Raw genomic sequence first — 14,842 nt, 5'->3', positions numbered from 1 at the left:
ACGGCATGACAAAGGAAGAATGAAGTTCATATGGAATTTCATATGAAATATGGTATGTCAAGGGAGGTGGCTGGGAAGGCCTTGAGGTATCCATCCTCACCAATGATTTCCAGTGCCATTCATGACACTAAAGCACCAGAAAGCTGCAGAAACAATGGCTGTCTCAGCAGTAACCTCTGTGGACACATGAGAGATAAGGGAGAACTAGAAAATTTCCAATATTATGGCACAACCAAGTCTAACCAAGTTGAATTTCCTAATAGTCCACCAGAGTAACTCAGAGTTAAAAAATATGTTGACTCATAGCAATAAATAAAGGCCACATTTCTTGGATACCTGGTTCTTAGAATGAGACTGACATCCTCTACTTCAGTTATCATCATTATGACGCTGTACTCCTATCTGTGATAGATGCTGGGTATACAAGAGTGAGCAAGAGATATGGTCACTGCCCGCGGGAGTTCACAGTTTAATAAGGGAAACAGATACTTTAAAAGTAATTTTAATAAGCAGTGGTGATATGACAGACGAAGTAGGAGATAAAAGTGGATTCAAGGGAACAGAATCAAGCCCAGGAGTAAGAAAAGGCCTCTCTGAGGGAGTGCAGATAAAACTGAGCCTGGAAATGTGAGGAGTTAGGCAGGTGAAGTGCTCCAGGCTGAGAGAACGGTGTGGTCAAAGCTCCAGAGACAAGAAGTAAGAGCATGATGTAGGTAAGGAAATAGAAGATATCTAGTTAGACTACAGCACAGAAAGCAAGAAGAAAATGGCTTGAGATGAGGTCTGAGGGAGGCAGAGGTCTGATCATGGGGGACCAACCTCTCTGAATGACTGTGATGAACTGACCAGGGCAGTTCCCGGTTGGGTCAGGGCAGCCCTTGTTGTCAGGACCATGAAAATCAGGTAAAGCCCTGAGGGAGCAGATGAGGGAGAGGCAGATGCTAAGCAGCCTGGATGGGGAGCAGTAAAGGGGGACCAGAGAAGCCTGGGCAAAGCATCAAAGAGCTGGATGTGGTGGCAGTGTCTAAGTATTTGTGTGGTATGTTTTCCTGTAAATTAATGAGGGCGTTAAATGGAAATTAATTAGGGAATATACTCTCCCTTACTGGATAGAGAACATTTCCAGTCCAGGGTACTGATATGAACTGAATGTTTTTGACCTCCCTAAAATTCCTATGTTGAAACCCTAATCCTCAATGTGATAATATTAGGAAGAGGGATTTGGGGAGGGAATTAGGGTTAGATGAGGTCATAAGGATGGGGACTTCATGATGGGATTAGTGCCCTTATAGGAAGAGACCAGTAAGCATTCTCTCTCTCCCTCTCCCTCTCTCTGGCTCTGTCTCTCTCACCCTTTCCCCACACCCCCCATCCCCCCTTGCCATGTGAGGATATAGCCAGAAGGCAGCCATTCGCCAGCCAGGAAGCTGGCCCTCACCAGAACTCAAACACACTGGCTCCTTGATCTCAGACTTCCCGGCCTCCAGAGCTGTAAGGAATAAAGCCCTGTTGTTTAAGCCACTCCATCTATGGGTATTTTGTTATAGCAGCCTGAGCAGACTAAGACAGGCATTTACATTTTCATGGACCAAATAAAAGTACTCCAGGGCTGAAAATCCTTGAAAACCCTAAGCTGAGGGAATGACTGGCTTTAAGTAAGCAGGCATGGCTCTAAGCTGTTGTGGAAAAACAACAAAGAGAGCTGTGAATCCTGGCCTGCAGAAGTGGAGACATATCCTAAGCAAAGGGTCCAGCTGGACGCAGGCACAGCAGCACCACAGTAAGGACCACCATCACTCAACTGTCTGATCCCAAGACCACTCACAGCACATCTATCCTGCAAAATTATTTGCAGCCACACTAACCTGTGCTGATGGAAACCAGGACCACAAAAGTAGTTGCAGTGACACGTGAATATTGAGCACAGGGCTTGAATCCTGACTCAGCCACATCCGAGCTGCATGGCTCTGGGTGAGTTACTAGGTTCTTTGAGCTTCACTTTTCTCATTAGGAAAACAGAGGAAATAATTTCTTTCAAGGCTCTGTGGCTGGCAGAAACCCAGTCAACCAGCCCAAGCAAAAGAAGATGACTGTTTTCAGAATGAGTATGATGGCATGGAACCTGCTGGCAGGACATGCAGTCAGGTCTCCCCAGGGAAGGGAAGCAGAAACCAGAAAGCTGGTGGAAAGCAATTACTCTTTCAAAGGCTCTGATTCCTGACCACTGCTTTACTTTCTCCTCTACATCCTCTGCTTCCCCAACAGGAAACTGATGAACTATGGCTCTCCATGACCCCCGGGTTAACATTTAGTTACTAGAAGAGGCTGACTAGTTTCTGTGAATCGTAATTTCTAATTCCCAGGAGAGCACCTGAGTGCCCAGCTCTGTCCTAGGGGCAGCAAGTCACACACACAACAGCCTGGCCCCCAGAGCCCTCTCAGAGGGAGACGGAGAGTCGGGCTGGGGAAAGATCTTAAAGAAGGTTCTGTGAAATGACAAGTACCCCAAAGGGGGATCCTCTAAATGGAAACCTCACAAAAGGTTGTGGTTAGGATTTATTTAATTGTTCCATGTGGATCAGCTAGCACATAAAATAATCCGTAGGTTATAACCTAGCCCCTTACTGTACCTTCACAATGAATTTAGTAAATATTTGTTTTATACAGAAGGATCCTGAATGGCTAAAATGAATCTGAGTGGGTATGGCCTTCTTTACCATGTGGGCATTTCACAGGTAAGTCTAGACCACAGACAGTTTATATCCAGTTGTTATATTTGGAAATAATACGATTCACTTGACAATTTAAAAGAATTTATTTATGAGAAGTCTGAGATAGGGCTGTGTCTCAGAAATCCCTACACAGTCTGTGAAATGTACACCTGAAAGCAGAGGGATGGCTATCAATCACGACATAAGTGGAAGAAACACATCAGGAGACATGAAGTGCTAGCAGGTGATGTCAGAAAGCCGTGGTTGTCCTACACTTCTAAAATGGCATTACAAAGACCTTGAATTTGGTTTGCCAATGTTCAATAATTACCTGAATGCCACATGAGTACTGAACTTACTGAACAAACTGATACACTCTGAATAACAAGTTGTTTTCAGACAGAGAAAGAATGTACAGGCTTTACTTCCAGTGACATCTATGTACCTTCCCTTCAAAAGTTAATCCAAACCATCAACTTCTGGAAAGACACATGCGTGATTTACCTGAATGGATGACCCTTTCCATATATTCCCCTCAAAGGACCTTATTACCTTGTTACCAATAATGATCTACTTCAGGGTCCTAAATGGTTACATAACCATCTTTTGCATAAAGAGCTAAATTAGGTGGAGCCTTGCTGCTGAGGTGGAAGACCATTACTTACAGTGTCTGACTCTCCAAACTCTAGATCACCCTGGGTTAACATCTTCCTTCAGAACAAGTAGTTCTATAAGCTCACTCCCTCCAATATCAGTTACTGAGCCTCCACTGGCATTAGAAGTTAGTTTTACAAAAAATAATTTTCCAAAATGCTTGATTGTTATAAAGACAATACCAGTGATGTTATCTATCACTTCTCCAGGTTAAAGACGGGGTTGTTGGTGGAGGTTTTTTCTAGATGCTCATGAAGATGCACAGGTGACTAAGGCACGGTCCTTTCAAAGAATTCATAATCTAGTTGAGATTAAAAGATGTAAACCTTTCAATAAACAACAGTGGGCTCAGCTAATGGATGAAGATGGGAATGATCAAATAGACAAGCTTCAGAACAGGAATTCGGAAGTAGAAGAGGGGGAACAGGCTACAGTGCATAGAGGAGGCTTTACGCAGGAGGTCAAGTTCTAGCTGAGTCTTAAAGGATGGGCAGGATTCAAATGACGGGAGAAGAGAAAGGAGCCTGTGGTGCTGCACAAGCAAACAGGAGTGGGGCAGCAAAAGCCCTTGTATACAGTGCCTCCAGCTACTGTATATAGGAGGCACTATATACAACAGTTGGAAAGACTGAGAACATCCCTAAAAGGGAGCCGTTTTCAGGTGAGGCTGACTCTGGTCCTCAGGGGACATTTGGCAATGTCTGCAGACATTTTCGATGGTTACAACTAGAGAGAGGGCTCTAGTGGGTACAGGTCAGAGATACTGCTGAACAACCTAGAATATACCAAACAGCCATCCACAGCAAAGAATTATCTGGCTCCAAACGTCAAGAGTGCCAAGGTTGAGAAACCTTGCTAGAAGAAGAGATTAAAAAGGATTGGAACTGGCTCACTGAAGTTGCCTTCTTTATACTAACAGAGAGAAAAATAATGGGGGAGGGCCCGGTGGTTAGGAAACAAATAGTATATAAATTTACTTCTAAATTTAGAGGTAAAGCTTCCTTATAGAGGGCCTCCTAGGCAGACTGGCTGATTAAGGCCATAAGTTTGATTCACTCTGTGCTCAAAATCTCCATTTCAAACTGGTAAGATCTACCCCCAACCCCATTTCCTACTGTTGGTCTCAAGGGGAACCAGGTGAGAGAACAGGAATATTTCAGCATCACTATTAGGAAGATGCATCAAAGTACAAGTTCTCCTAATGAAAGGCTAATAGCATCACCCTGATGATAATATTAATTATGATAATGATAAAAATTACAATGTTAATTACTTCCTGAGAAGCCTTCCCTTGCCACTCTCTATAAAACAGTTCCCTCCATTGCTCTCATCTCATCTTGCTATATTTTTTTCATAGCACTTACCCATTTACAACTATCAGAAGTTAGGGAGATGGGTAAGCAGTTAGGTAGGTAAGTAGAGAGATGATTAACAGAGGTTTCATTTCTTATTGACTGCATGACCCACTAGAATGCAAGCTCCATGAAGGTAGGCACTTTCATCTATTCCCTGCTATATGTATTTCTGGATCTAGAGAGTGCCCGAACTTAGCTTTGAAAAGCAGGTGCTCATTAAACATCTATTGAATGAATAAATGACCATTACTAACATTTTTACAGCATATGCTATTACAAAGCACTTTCATGCCTTTATTTCAGGAAAAACATGCACTGGCATTGTGACCCAAACTCTGGTGAATGAGAGAGATCTGAGCCCGCCCCTTACACACCTTACAGCCCAGCAAGAGTGCAAGCAAAGGAAAAAATAATTATAACCAAGTGATGAGTATTCCAATACGGAATGCTGAGAGTAAGAGGGAAACGCATAGCAGAGACCCGAACCAGGGCGAGAGGAGGTAGATCCCACTGTTCTTTTAATTTTATCAGTGAGAAAACAGCAGGTCAGAGAACTTAGCAGAATTATCCCAAGTCATGTAGTTGAAAGGTGAAGATGAGATTCTTATAACTATATACTGACCCCTTAGATATGAAGATTCATACAGTGTTACTACAACTGAAGTAGGAGCGTTATCTTTGCTCTGCCAATATCTAGTTTCTTCCACCTCTGCTGGCTGTGAGGGTGTGTATGCATGGCTCTGTATCTGATTGTAATGTGTTCCACCACTTCTCAAGTCAAAATGAGCTGCAGATGTCTACACAGGGACACTGTCTGGCTCACTGTCAGCAGTCTGCCGGCATTGCACAGCTACAAGTCCTCAAGCAGAGGCTTGAGGGAATGGGAGGGCAGTGGGGGCCAATAGGGAAAGTCACCCACATTTACTGAGAGTTAGAGAACAGAATTGGCTGGAAAACTGGAGCTGCCTTTCCACTCTGACATGACTAAATAATATTTTCAGAGCCATTCAAACCCAGAACGAACTTCTGCATTCACCGGTAGAGGTGTTATCGTTTCATGATGTGTCAATAATTGCACTTATTGCTTCAGAAAATATTTACTAAATGTCAACCATGTGCCAGCTCATGTGCCATGAGCTGGTCCTCATCTGGAGACATTTTTGATTGTCGTGACTGGTAGGCGGGCTGTGCTGGCACCTAGTCAATAGAGGCCAGATATGGCGCTAAACAATCTACAATGCATGAAACAGCCCTGCATCAAAGAATGATCTGGATCAAAGTGTCAACAGCATCAAGCTTGAGAAACCCTGATGTAGACCTTAAAGATCAAAAGAAAGAATCCCCACACTCAAGGACTCAAGGCATGCAAATAATGCCAACCCAACACGCTAAGCCCTATAACAGACAATACCTAAGATGCCTGAGAAGCACTAGAGAAGCAGCACCTATATCCACGGTCCTGAGAGTCACAAGAGGAAATCGTGGTTCTCTACCCTTGCTCTCAGATACTCAACATTGTTCCTATGTCATAATTAATCTGGGTCTTAAATTCTGGTGCCAGATATCACATCAAATCTTAAGGAAGTTACTCCCAATGATTTTTAACTTATTCTGATCCTTCACTGTCTGCAGAAGAAAAAAGCCCCATGTGACATTTCAGGTTTAGAGACTGTCGGAAGCATTTTAATGTCAACCTTTAAGAACAGACCACACTGATGTTTCAAATAACAGAAATTACACTGTAGTTTGCATGTGAATGTGGAACAAAGGACTTAGTTCAAAAATGAATGAATGAAAGGAGACCACTTTAAGGTCACTTATATCTCCAGTGGTTAAAAACAGGTGTAAGGTATGAACTACCACTATTACCTTCACAAACAACAATATCTTTACTATGGCACTCTTCATTTAAGTGAAACAAAATGTTCTACAAATTGTATAAGATAAGCTTTTGTAGAAAATTTGAGTTCTATCTATCTTTTTACTTTGGACACACACACACACACACACACAGAGAGAAAGCAACCACATCAAACAAAAGAGTATACTCAAATCTAATCTTATGCCAAGAGGCCATACTTCATCTGATGAACTAAAGCAATACACCAAGCATTTTTGATTCTCCAATAGGTCATAAATTCAGTTTTATTAACAGCTAACAGAGACATTTTACAAATTGACATCTAAAGATGCAACGTGCCCTAAGGGCTGAGTAATTTGTTCCATAGTTTTCCCTTAAAGTTGATTTCCATCTTACTTTTTATTTAACTATTTTTTTCCAAAATGGGTTTCTTAAAATAATGTGTTTCTACATGTTCAACTCACTGTCAAAAGGACATTCTCATTAAGACGCGTTTCCACCCACTCCTCTATCATGACATCATTTAACAGTGCCCTGCAAAGGGTAGAGAATTTAGAAAGGACTTTCCACTCTGGGTTGCAAATAGAAATTTTGGCCAAAGGGTATTTTCCTGATCCAGTCCAATCTAGGATACAGTCTTTTCCTGATAATACAATACTTATTCATGCCTTTGGTAATAGAATGGATTAAAGAGGAAACCATTAAGCCTCATAGACTTGACATCATATAAAACTTACCTGGATAGCTGAATCCTCTAAGTAATTACTGCTGAAACCAAGCCAACTAACATCAGTTATGCTCAGAAAAGTAGTCCACATATCACTCCATATTTTACAATGGATATTTGTTTCATAGATATTTAGAGAACTAGTGATAACATCAATTGACCTGGATTTAAAGTGCTATTTAGGTGATTAATAGTTAAATAAAAAGACTCCTGGTCTCATGAATTCAACATATAGAGTTCTTTGTCCAACTTTTTCACTGGCAATATGATCCCTATAGAAACATTATTGCAGTGTTTGCCTTAATTTCTGCTTTTTTATGTTACCACCAAAATGGCACAAGAGTGTCTTTGTAATTCTTATCTAACTAGGTTGTACCTCTGCAACAATTAATGGTCTGAGTTTAGAATTCAAGGTCTGACCGGGCTACAGATTTCATTTCTCTCTCACTGATGCAAATTTTACAAGCCATCTTCCATCACCTTGTATTTTTTTCATGAGTTGTTTATTCTCTGATATAGAAACATATTAAATGAGGCACCTCTAATCTTTGCTAGAGAGCCACTGCTTCCACTTCTCCATCAGGCGGGCATCTGTCTTTTTTGGATGTTACTGTGATTCAAATCCACAGGAAACTTAATTGCTAAAATGCTTCATAGTGTAATTTAAACATTCCTGTGATAATTAGTATACCTTTTAGTGGTCTAAGTTTTCTCAAACCTAATTTACGCTGCCCACAAAGTGACTTTCCCTCAATGTGACATATGTCTGACAACTACAGCTTCTTTCACTACTGCCCCTTTTTATAACAGGAATTTTTACCATCTTAGAACTGAGACAGCCTACACATTCACACTCAGGAATGTCTGTCTGCGTGCCAATTTTCACTATCAGTCATATGCAATGATGTGACACAGAAAAAAAATTTTAAGCTACCCTAATAGATTTAAGTGTAATACCTTCAAAACTAAGAGGACACTAAGATTAATTTGCTTCTCATCTACACAGCTAGGAAGAAAATGTTTTGTACAATATGGATTTGAGTAATATGGGTTTGTAAATATGTACAATATGGATTTGAGTAAAATTTACATTTTTATCATGGAAAATTTTCTTTAAATTATCTACATTATAGTCTTTGACATCACAGTTTCATAGCGGCTGTGAGTGCAGGTTCAAAAATATTCAAATCTATTATGAGAAATATTTGATAACTATAGAACTATAGAGAACACTAAGACTAGATGACTTGGAATTTGAAAAATGTAAAATGGTCAATAAATATGAAATGAGACACATGATATTTAATTAATTCATATCTGTTACAGGGTTAACCTGGGCTGAGATAAATATTTCATTGTTTAGTTACGTCCTGCTGATGTCTAAAAGGACTTGAGAGACTTGGTTACATTTTCTCTTTCAGTATTAGCGGCAGAGGGTGGACAGGAAGTATAGCAGGGATGTGTCAAACAAACCAGTAGGATGAAGATGACAAGAAGCATTCTTTAACTTTCATTACACAAATTCCAGGCCATGTCACAGTCAAATGCGTATGCTTCACACAAACAGCCCATACTTATCCCTTAGAACAACTCAGATGGCACATTTTTTGAGACAGTTCTCATTGCTTTTGTATTTAAAGGTGTGAAAATGGTTCTCTATTCAATGTTGTTATTAGCTCAGGTCTTTCTTCTTAACAATTTGAAAAAGATGTAAATTCTATGATTTATTTTAAATGTGTACACACACACACACACACACACACACACACATAAAATCTCAAATGAGTTCTCTCCCCAATCTGGTAACACCTAAAATTATATAATCAACACTTTATTTGATTTAGTGTAATTCTAAGGCAGAGACAAAAAAAATCTTTTAAAGGTGAAACAAGCTTCAGTTAACAATATAACACAACTGTGCTATTTGAAACATATACAAAAGAATCTAGAAAAATAAGCTTTTTCTTCCTCTTTGTATAACGAAAAGCTTAGATTGTGGGTTCATTTTTCTCTATACTAGAAGCCAAATTAATTGGCTAACTTGAAATTCATGAAACTTGGCAACTGCAGAAGTCATTATGACACAGAGTTGCCAACAGTACAGGTGTACAATTACTTCTGCTCAGATATCTCAATTTCTTCCTACAATCATGCCAGCACAAGCAGCCTGGTCTCCAAGCATTCTAACATCTCACAGCTCAACTGATGTGAAAAGTCACAAGGTGACTACAAAGTAAAGGATGGGCAGCTTCACTGATGGCCAAGCAGAGCTACTGCCCTGGGGAGAGAAGATAGCGGATGATATTTTCTGGCTCATACCCTACTTTTCTTTTCCTTGGGGAATTCAAACATAAAACAACCGACATGCCTTGGCAGGCTTCAGAACCTTTCAACTCCACCAGCTGACTTGTTCATAAACATTTGCTGGCTCAAGAGGAAAATGGTAAAATAAGTTGGCCAAGTACTAAAATCATATTTTCATTTAAAAAGGCTGAAAACATTCCAGCTCTCCTGGTCTGTATCAAATAGTGCTTTAAGGGATTGGCAAAAGAGTTTCTTCTGATATATAATATACATATTTCAGAGGATTTTCTGAGCAGTAACATGTATTTGTTTAGTAAGACTGTTTATTTTGTAAAAGTATTTTATAAAAGTTAAGAAGAGTTATAAAATGTACTCACGCATGAGGAAATGGTACTTTTATATTATATCCAACCTCAATAAAAGAATAGGATGATTTAATTATTTACAGATATTTAGAAGTGATCTAAGGAAGTTGGAATACATTTTACAAAAAAATTCAGTGAATTCATGAATATATTTCAAATCATTTTAAAAACCTAACAAAATGAAGACTGTGTACTCTTGAGAGTAAGTATTCACAAGGAAATAGGAAATTTTACGCAAATAGTTGGCTTCAATAAAATGGCCATGTAGCTAGCTGATTATTTTAAACAGAATTTGAAATTGTATCAACATCATCACAATACTTCTCCAAAAGAAGGCTGTTAGGATTTTAAAAGCAGATTTCTTCATAGTTTGGTACAGAGCCATAATCTTCCAGAAAGACAAATTATCTGAGTCAGACATGCAATTTTCCCCTTCATGGGGGAAATTCCTTTGTATTTCACTGTCTTTTTTTTTTAATCCATCATAGGTGGCACTTTGAAAGACTTTAGTAACCTCCACGAACCCATCAGTAAACAATCGTTCCCTTAAGAATAATGTGATTTACAGAATAAAGAGCTATAGTCACGTGACCTTATAGCGATTCTTCTACAATGATGAGTATATGTGCGTGTGTGTGTGGGGTGTGTGTGTGTGTGTGTGTGTGTATCGGATCAGGGGAAGGAGGATAAAGGTGGATGAAGGTCAGCAGTCCAATCTATGAACGTGTAAACGTGCACACTTCTAATTTTACACAAAGCCGTCTTTGAACCCTCAACATAAGGACATGTTTTCTTTTGACTGATGGAAAAATAATTCCCTCCATAATTATTAATTAATGTTGAGTTTTCAGAGACTTCCTATTTTTTCACAACCAAGACATGAAGGCAGAGTTGTAACTGCACCAAATGCACCATTACATTAAGGAGGCACTAGTGAGGGTGGGGAGGGGAAGGGTGTGTTTTTAGGCATCAGTGGAAAAGAACAGACCAGGTAGGGTTTTGTGACTAGAGTTCATAAAACCTATACGATATGTTTAACACCAAGAAGTAATGTAGCCTGGAAAAACAATTTAATGCTGTAAAGTCAGATAAATGTCAGAGTTGAATCTTAGTTTTACCACAAGTATTGGTCAACTATGGACATACTGTTTGACTCTTTGTGACTCTTTTCCCTTGTCTGTAACATGGAACTGATAACACTCCACCCAGAATTAGCCGTGATGACTGATGAACTGATAAATGCAAAGGAAGGCCTAAGACAGAGTAGGTACAGATTAAACAGGGGATTATAAGGAGTCTTTCTATGTGAAGAAGGTCGTCCAGAGAAGGTACCGGGTTGGCCAGAAAGTTCTTTTGGGTTTTTCCATAAGATCTTACAGAAAAACCCGAACAAACTTTTTGGCTAACCCAATATACTTTATATGAAAGTCAGAGCCTTTCCAGTCCTTCAAAGGAAAAGACACTTTCATTTAACGAGTTTGCATCCCAACAGTTGCCATGTCTTGCCTTATATTTCCTTTTGATACCAAATAGGAGATGTTGGGTCACTGGCTTCAAGAATTTGAGCAACTCTTCTACTCTTAGACCCTATTTTCTCTTTAATCCACTCTTTGATTTCTGTTAAAGGCAGGAAAACACAGTAACCTGCTCCCTCTCTCCCATCCAAAGCAGTAAATCACGCCTTTTCTCATTCCTGGAATGGTCTTCCCACTTTCCTTAGCAAAACTTTCAACCTTCCTTTTTCAATATTGTTTTAAAAGAGCAGGACTCTAAGACAATCAAATTATATCTTTGAGTTTTGTATGTTATGCATTTATAAGAAGTAATGTCTGGATGCTTCCAGTTCATCAACACAGAAAATCAGCATCTAGTTCAACTCTTTCCATTAGGCACAATACCATATAGTTGTTAACTGATTTACAAACGAGTAAATAGATTTCCCAGTGAAAAATGTCAAACACTTCAAAAGGTCATGAAGCAAGTGCAGTCAGCTAGATAAAAGACTTGAGTTAGACATGGAGGGTTAATTTATTCAGACTCTGTATAAATAAATAAAGCTTAATGATGTCAACCATACTCGACATGCTGCTATTGGTTTTTGCTGCCCACCTGCTAAAAAAGGAGCCATTAACTACCTACCTTTTATCTTCTAACTGAAATCTAGTTATGATATAAGAAATATAAGAAAAGATATCTGAGCACAAAATGGAAAGTTAGTATGAATCAGATAACTATAATTTTAAAAGTAATGAGAATGTGGGAGGGGGAAAGGAACTGAGGCCAAAAAAAAAAAAGAGGGAAAAAAATGAAAAGAAATGGGAACAAGGATATGGAATCAAATATATGGAAATTAAGGCAGAAAACAGAAAATAAATAAAACTGGTAGAGTGAGCCAGACAACATTTAGGAATATTTACCAACATTTAGTGAACGCTTCTAGAGAATTCAATTTGGGTTAGATATTATGGAGGATGATGGAAGACAAAAAGCACAGAGGTATAGTTCCTGATTTCCAAGAGTTTACAAAATAACTGAGAGGGGGAAAAGGCACATGCATGACGGGTCTGTGTGTGCTGAGATAGAGCAGGTGCAAGGAAAGGGCATGGAATTTTAGAGATACCCAGGTCCTGTTCTGACACTGATGGTTCTCATGATCTGGGACAGCCCAAGTCAGCCACTCTAGACCACAGTTTTCTCACCTATAACATGAGAAGATTTGACTGCATGATCTCAAAGATACTTAGAATAGTCTATGATTCCAGTTCACTGAGGAGGCATACCCCATAATCGAGATGTAAAAAATTCTTGAAAGAACGCAATTCTGAGAAGAAACTTAAAGAAGGCAGTGGGGGGACTGGATTATTGATAAAGTGCCAAAGAGGAAATTGCAAAGGAAAAGTTATGTACAAAACCCCAAAGCTAGAAATGAGAATCATACGTGAAAGGCAAAACGCATACCTGGTTGGCTGCCATGTGGACTCAGTCAGAAATAACAGTAATGAGATGGGGGAAAAAGGGAGGGTCTTAGAGACCAGAAGCTTGAGTGAAGACAGGGCAACCTCAGAAAATACATAGGTATAAAATAATGAAGAGAGTATCTGACGAATGAGAAAAATATTTTTAAAGGCAAAAATAAATGTTTGAACAAAGGGAGCAAAGAAATTGAGGTGCAATTAGAAGTCAGAAAAGTAGAAAAATAGCTGTTGGATTGATAAATAGAAGAGAAAAGTAAGTAGGTGTGAGAAAATGAATGAGCAGGTAGTTTAGTGAAAGTGGATTCAAGTTAGAAGGTAGATAAATGGTCAAAGATTTGAGCATTATTTCTGAATTGCAGCCTTTAGTGCTGCATCAAAATGGGCATTTCAGGGTCGTCGAAGCAGCCAAGAGAGTTTGGCTTCTGCAAACATTTTAACTGCCAAACTCGAAGCATCTCCAAGCAGCACAAGTGTGGAAGAGGGAGTGAAATTGTTGGAGAATTCTGATGAAATACTTTCTTCCTCCTGAGCTCAAAAGCAATTCATTGGTCTAAAATTGGACTTCTAGAAATAGCAAATGCAATGCAATCCAAACAATAATTATTATCTTAGCTAACATTTATTGAACCCTTCCATGAACCAGGAACCATGCTGTGTTTTAAAGGCATCATCTCATTCAGTGCTTCCCATAGAAGGAGAGAAAAAGACGTAGGTGGCCAGAAATTGTGATTCTAGCCTGCTTACCCTATCCTCATTTACATATGAAATTCAACACTCCTAGTAAGCAAGACTATTAAAAAGTCAGGTGCTGCGGGCAAAACTGTACTCTTCATCAGTTGTCACCACACCAGGGAAGAACAGGTAGAAGTATCATTACCACCTCACACAGGAGGGTCCAAACGAAACCACGGCATTAGAAAGAAGTCAGGGAAATATCAAACGTGAAAAGGACTGCAGTGCATGAAAGTTAAATGAGGCAATCTAATAGAACACATGCTCTTAAAACCTCCAGCCTCCCATTTTCATTCTGTAATGTAAACATAATATTACTACCTGGAGGGTGGATGAGAAACAGCTGAGGCCACAACAGTGAGAGGCCCACAACAGTGAGAGGCCCGCAAATATATATAAATATATATATGCTACCTCTCAGTGAGATTAAGCATTAAAAGACTTTCTGAGACACTGCAGGTTCTATGATGTCAACACAGCTCCCAAGCTAAATTCTGAGAGATAGGAGTTCCACAATTTCTAGATCACATAACAAAATTCAATTACAGTCTCCGTAAGTTTTGAAAAGTTCAGCGGAAAAAGTAAAGGTGATGGAACCTTAGTAAACATTTCTGCTTTGCAAGCTTCGGGAGCATAAGCAGCAACTGTATTCCCCTTGTCCATTACATCCTAACTCTGTAAGACTCTGTTTTCAGCCTCATGAAATGGTTTAAAACCCCTCTAGAGAGAAAAAAATATCTGCAGTGAGACATTCCTGTTGCAATTTCTGAAAAGACAGTCAATAGAATCTGTCTTAACATAGAACTCTCTAATGAAATTTCTCCAATGGAATTGGAATCCACCCTAAAAAGTCTGGAATATTTCACACAATTCGAGTTGGAACTCCAACTGTTCTCCGACCGTTCCCCAAAAGTGCCAAAGTGAGCATGTTAGCTCACGATGGATCCTCTTGACTGAGCCTTGAAGCAAAACTTGAAAAATACAAATTGGCATACAACTTCCACTGAACCAAAATTACTTCCCAGCTGGGCTTTAGTCAGACATTAAGGGGGAGGTGCAATATTTGAAATATGTAATCTAAACAGTATGCTCATATTTCTTAAATATTGTGAGTTTCCCCTCACAACACTGTAGATTCATAGCAGCTTGCTAGTGAGG

General features: G+C 39.4%; 1 protein-coding gene and 1 pseudogene across 2 annotated transcripts in view; one reads left to right on the top strand and one right to left on the bottom strand.

Moving 5' to 3' along the window:
* Window positions 1–14,842, bottom strand: part of THSD7B (thrombospondin type 1 domain containing 7B) — a gene marked incomplete at both ends in the record, with an annotated part of 801,311 nt that overhangs the window by 679,598 nt on the left and 106,871 nt on the right. The window lies entirely within an intron of this gene.
* Window positions 11,198–14,842, top strand: part of LOC307056943 (ferritin light chain-like) — a 79,913-nt pseudogene continuing 76,268 nt past the window's right edge. Inside the window, exons 1-2 of the transcript in view lie at window positions 11,198–11,240; window positions 13,312–13,422. The product of the transcript in view is annotated as a ferritin light chain-like (transcript). The remainder of the gene's footprint in view (window positions 11,241–13,311; window positions 13,423–14,842) is intronic.

Source organism: Hyperoodon ampullatus, assembly GCF_949752795.1.
Source record: "Hyperoodon ampullatus genome assembly, chromosome: 8".
In the NCBI taxonomy this organism is placed as follows: Eukaryota; Metazoa; Chordata; class Mammalia; order Artiodactyla; family Ziphiidae; genus Hyperoodon; species Hyperoodon ampullatus.
This window is presented reverse-complemented; position numbering and strand designations above follow the sequence as displayed.